The sequence below is a fragment of the Arachis hypogaea genome, chromosome 4 (assembly GCF_003086295.3).
Source record: "Arachis hypogaea cultivar Tifrunner chromosome 4, arahy.Tifrunner.gnm2.J5K5, whole genome shotgun sequence".
Lineage (NCBI taxonomy): Eukaryota > Viridiplantae > Streptophyta > Magnoliopsida > Fabales > Fabaceae > Arachis > Arachis hypogaea.
Window position 1 is genome coordinate 36,713,448 of NC_092039.1, and position 6,182 is coordinate 36,719,629.

At 39.6% G+C, this 6,182-nt stretch overlaps 1 non-coding gene across 1 annotated transcript; it reads left to right on the forward strand.

Annotated features, from left to right (window-relative positions):
- LOC112798968 (small nucleolar RNA R71) lies at positions 1-108 on the forward strand. The gene has a single exon (XR_003200560.1). It is a non-coding gene; the product is annotated as a small nucleolar RNA R71 (small nucleolar RNA).
- Positions 109-6,182: the final 6,074 nt, after the last annotated feature.

Sequence of the window (6,182 nt, forward strand, 5' to 3'; positions counted from 1 at the left end):
AAGCATATCAGTGGGACACTTTCTGATCAATTGTTTGTATCTTTCCCAAGCTTCATAGAGGGATTCTCCTTCCTTCTGTCTGAAGGTTTGGACTTCCACTCTAAGCTTACTCAATTTTTGAGGTGGAAAGAACTTTGCCAAGAAGGCATTGACTAGCTTTTCCCAAGAGTCCAGGCTTTCTTTAGGTTGAGAATCCAACCATGTTCTAGCTCTGTCTCTTACAGCAAAAGGGAATAGCATCAGTCTATAGACCTCAGGGTCAACCCCATTAGTCTTGACTGTGTCACAGATTTGCAAGAACTCAGCTAAAAACTGATGAGGATCTTCCAGTGGAAGTCCATGGAACTTGCAATTCTGTTGCATTAGAGAAACTAATTGAGGCTTAAGCTCAAAGTTGTTTGCTCTAATGGCAGGGATAGAGATGCTTCTCCCATAGAAATCGGGAGTAGGTGCAGTAAAGTCACCCAGCACCTTCCTTGCATTGTTGGCATTGTTGTTGTTTTCGACTGCCATTTGTTCTTCTTCCTTGAAGAGTTCGTCCAGGTGCTCTAAAGAGAGTTGTGCTTTGGCTTCTCTTAGCTTTCTCTTCAAGGTCCTTTCAGGTTCAGGATCAGCCTCAACAAGAATGCCTTTGTCTTTGCTCCTGCTCATAAGAAAGAGAAGGGAACAAGAAGATGTGGAATCCTCTATGTCACAGTATAGAGATTCCTTTAGGTGTCAGAGGAAAAGAAGAGTAGAAGACAGGAGTGGGAAAATTCGAACTTATCAGAGAGAATGGAGTTCGAATTTTGCATTAAGGGATAGTGTTAGTTCATAAATGGAAGGATATGAGAAGGAGGGAAGTCATTTTCGAAAATTAAGTGAAAAATTTTGAAAACATTTGGAAAAACACTAATTAATTTTCGAAAATGAAAAGGGAAAAGAAATCAAATGATTTTTGAAAAAGATTTTGAAATTAGAAATCAGAAAGATTTGATTGAAAACTATTTTGAAGAAGATGTGGTTAAGAAGACATGATTGATTTTGTTTTAAAAAAAATATGATTTAGAAGATATGATTTGAAAAACATTTTAAAAGATATGTTTTGAAAATAATTTGAAAAGATATGATTTTAAAATTGATGACTTGCCTAACAAGAAAAGATATGATTCAAACATAAAACCTTTCTCAACAGAAAAGGCAATAGACTTGAAATGTTGAATCAAATTATTAATTGATAGTAAGTATCTTTAAAGATGGAAAGAAATTGATTTTGAAAGAGATTTGATTGAAAATTTGATTTGAAAAAGATTTGATTTTGAAAAGATTCTGAAAACTAAAAAAAAAATTGATTTGGAAACAAAATCTTCCTCCCTTGGCCATCCTGGCGTTAAACGCCCAGAATGGTATACATTCTGGCGTTTAACGCCCAAAACCATACCCTTTTGGGCGTTAAACGCCCAACCAGGTACCCTGGCTGGCGTTTAAACGCCAGTCTGTCCTTCTTCACTGGGCGTTTTGAACGCCCAGCTTTTTCTGTGCAATTCCTCTGCTGTATGTTCTGAATCTTCAATTCCTTGTATTATTGACTTGAAAAGACACAAATTGAAAATATTTTTGGATTTTTAATAATAAGGACAAACCAAAATGCAACAAGAATCAAATAACAATGCATGCAAGACACCAAACTTAGCAGTTTGTATACTACTGACACTAACAAAATGAAAATGCATATGAGACACACAAAACAATCAAGTCAATAGAATTCAAAGACCAGAGCGAGTAAATCATCAAGAACATCTTGAAGATCACTAAGAAATATGAATGCATGCAATTGACACCAAACTTAAGATGGGACACTAAACTCAAACAAGAAATATTTTTGGATTTTATAAAATTTTGTAAAATTTTTTTTTTGTGTTTTTCGAAAATTAAGTGGAAAAAGGTATCAAAATTCTTAATGAGAATTCCAGGAATCAGTGCAATGCTAGTCTAAGACTCCGGTCCAGGAATTAGACATGGCTTCACAGCCAGCCAAGCTTTCAAAGAAAGCTTCGGTCCAAAACACTAGACATGGCCAGAGGCCAGCCAAGCCTTAGCAAATCACTGCTCCAAAAGCAAGATTGATACGAAATCAACAAGCTCTTGTGGTGATAAGTTGAAACCTCGGTCCAATGAAATTAGACATGGCTTCTCAGCCAGCCAGATTTCAACAAATCATCATGAAACTCTAGAATTCATCTTCAAGAATTTCGAAAAAATAAATACCTAATCTAAGCAACAAGATGAACCGTCAGTTGTCCAGCCTAAACAATCCCGGGCAATAACACCAAAAACTTGATGTTGCTGCCGGATCTTGGCACTGATGTTACCAAAGGCTTGCTCAAAACTAGAACAATCCCCGGCAACGGCGCCAAAAACTTGGTGGGCGAAATTGTGAACAATACTTTTTCACAACTCTCATAATCCCCGGTATTGGCTTCCAAAAACTTGGTAGCTCAGTACCATGGCATTACACAACTTCGCACAACTAACCAGCAAGTGCACTGGGTCGTCCAAGTAATAAACCTTACGTGAGTAAGGGTCGATCCCACGGAGATTGTTAGTATTGAAGCAAGCTATGGTCATCTTGTAAATCTTAGTCAGGCAAACTCAAATGGATATAGTGATGAACGAAAATAACACAAAGGTAAAGATAGAGATACTTATGTAATTCATTGGTAGGAACTTCAGATAAGTGCATGAAGATGCCTTCCCTTCCGTCTCTCTGCTTTCCTACTGCCTTCATCCAATCCTTCTTACTCCTTTCCATGGCAAGCTCGTATAGGGTTTCACTGTTGTCAGCGGCTACCTCCCATCCTCGCAGTGAAAACTAATGCTCAATACTCTGTCACAGTACGGCTAATCACCGGTTCGGTTCCCTCCCCTACCAGAATAGAATCACTCTTTTGCGTCTGTCACTAACGCCCAGTAGGTTACAGGTTTGAAGCACGTCACAGTCATTCAATCATTGAATCCTACTCAGAATACCACAGACAAGGTTAGACCTTCCGGATTCTCTTGAATGCCGCCATCAGGTCCTGCCTATACCACGAAGACTCTGATCTCACGGAATGGTTGGCTCGTTTGTCAGGCGAGCACTCGGTTGTCAGGCGATCAACCATGCATCGTGCAATCAGGAATCCAAGAGATATTCACCAAGCCTCAAATGCTTGTAGAACAAGAGTGGTTGTCAGTCACTTTGTTCATGGGTGAGAATGGTGATGGGCGTCAATCATCACCTTCATCAAGTTGAAGAACAAGTGATATCTTGGAACAAGAACAAGCGGAATTGAATGGAAGAACAATAGTAATTGCATTAATACTCGAGGTACAGCAGAGCTCCACACCTTAATCTATGGTGTGTAGAAGCTCCACCGTTGAAAATACATAAGCATAAGGTCTAGGCATGGCCGAATGGCCAGCCTCCCAATGATCTAAGATAGCATAAAAATGAAGATAGCTACCCCGATATATCAATACAATAATAAAAGGTCCTATTTATAGAAAACTAGTAGCCTAAGGTGTACAGAAATGAGTAAATGACATAAAAATCCACTTCTGGGCCCACTTGGTGTGTGCTTGGGCTGAGCAATGAAGCATTTTTCGTGCAGAGACTCTTCTTGGAGTTAAACGCCAGCTTTGGTGCCAGTTTGGGCGTTTAACTCCCATTTGGGTGCCAGTTCCAGCGTTTAACGCTGGGATTTCTTGAGGTGACTTTGAACGCCGGTTTGGGCCATCAAATCTTGGGCAAAGTATGGACTATCATATATTGCTGGAAAGCCCAGGATGTCTAATTTCCAACGCCGTTGAGAGCGCGCCAATTGGGCTTCTGTAGCTCCAGAAAATCCACTTCGAGTGCAGGGAGGTCAGAATCCAACAGCATCTGCAGTCCTTTTTGGTCTCTGAATCAGATTTTTGCTCAGGTCCCTCAATTTCAGCCAGAAAATACCTGAAATCACAGAAAAACACACAAACTCATAGTAAAGTCCAGAAAAGTGAATTTTAACTAAAAACTAATAAAAATATACTAAAAACTAACTATATCATGTCAAAAATATACTAAAAACAATGCCAAAAAGTATACAAATTATCCGCTCATCACTTCTCCATTACAGATAGTGGCATCAGATTTATCCCTGACCCAAGATCACATAGAGCTTTTTCAAAGCTCATGGTGCCAATGGTGCAAGGTATTAAGAACTTGCCAGGATCTTGTTTCTTTTGAGGTAGGGTTTTCTGAATCCAAGTATCTAGTTCACTAATGAGCAAGGGAGGTTCATTTTCCCAAGTCTCATTACCAAACAGCTTGGCATTCAGCTTCATGATAGCTCCTAAGTATTGAGCAACTTGCTCTCCAGTCACATCTTCATCCTCTTCAGAGGAAGAATAGTCCTCAGAGCTCATGAATGGCAGAAGGAGATTTAATGGAATCTCTATGGTCTCTGTATGAGCCTCAAATTCCTCTGTATCCTTAACAGGAAACTCCTTCTTGCTTGAGGGACGTCCCAGGAGGTCTTCCTCACTAGGATTTTCGTCCTCCTCCTCCCTAGTGCATTCGGCCACTTTGATTAAATCAATGGCCTTGCACTCTCCTTTTGGATTCTCTTCTGTATTGCTTGGGAGAATACTGGGAGGAGTTTCAATAACTTTCTTACTCAGCTGGCCCACTTGTGCCTCCAGATTTCTAATGGAGGATCTTGTTTCATTCATGAAACTGAAAGTGGCTTTTGACAGATCAGAGACAATATTGGCTAAATTAGAAGTGTTTTGTTCAGAGTTCTCTGTCTGTTGCTGAGAGGATGATGGATATGGCTTACTATTGTTCAGCCTATTGCGTCCACCATTGTTAAAGCCTTGTTGAGGCTTTTGTTGATCCTTCCAGGAGAAATTTGGATGATTTCTCCATGATGGGTTATAGGTGTTTCCATAAGGTTCACCCATGTAATTAACCTCTGCCATGGCAGGGTTCTCAGGATCATAAGCTTCTTCAGAAGCTACCTCTCTAGTGCTGTTGGATGCATGTTGCAACCCATTCAGATTTTGAGAGATTATGTTGACCTGTTGAGTCAACATTTTGTTCTGAGCCAATATGGCATTCAGAGCATCAATTTCAAGAACTCCTTTCTTCTAAGGTATCCCATTATTCACGGAATTCCTCTCAGAGGTATACATGAATTGGTTGTTTGCAACCATGTCAATGAGTTCTTGAGCCTCTTCAGGCATTTTCTTCAGGTGAATAGATCCACCTGCAGAATGGTCCAGTGACATTTTCGAAAATTCAGAGAGACCATAATAGAATATATCTAACATGGTCCATTCTGAGAACATGTCAGATGGACATCTTTTGGTCAGCTGCTTGTATCTTTCCTAAGCTTCATAGAGGGATTCACCATCTTTTTGTTTGAAGGTTTGAACATCCACTCTCAGCTTGCTCAGCTTTTGAGGAGGAAAGAATTTATCCAAGAAGGCAGTGACCAGCTTATCCCAGGAGTCCAGGCTATCCTTAGGTTGTGAATCCAACCATATTCTAGCTCTGTCTCTTACAGCAAAAGGGAAAAGCATGAGTCTGTAGACTTCAGGATCAACTCCATTCGTCTTTACAGTCTCACAGATCTGCAAGAACTCAGTTAAGAACTGATAAGGATCTTCAGATGGAAGTCCATAAAACTTGCAGTTTTGTTGCATTAATGCAACTAGTTGAGGCTTAAGCTCAAAGTTATTGGCTCCAATGGCAGGAATGGAGATGCTTCTTCCATCAAACTTGGACGTTGGCTTTGTGAAGTCACCAAGCATTCTCCTTGCATTATTATTATTATTATTTTCGGCTGCCATCTCCTTCTCTTGTTCGAAAATTTCTGAAAGGTTATTTCTGGATTGTTGTAATTTAGCTTTTCTTAATTTTTTCTTCAGAGTCCTTTCAGGTTCTGGATCAACTTCAACAAGAGTGCCCTTTTCCTTGTTCCTGCTCATATGAAAGAGAAGAAAACAAGAAAAGAAAGAGGAATCCTCTATGTCACAGTATAGAGATTCCCTTATGTTAGTAGAAGAAGAAAGGGGTATAAGAAAGAAGAAGGAAGGATTCGGATTTTTGGATGAAGAGAGGTGAAGAGAAGTGTTAGTAATTAAATAATTAAATAGAAGAAGAAAAGAGAAGGAAGATT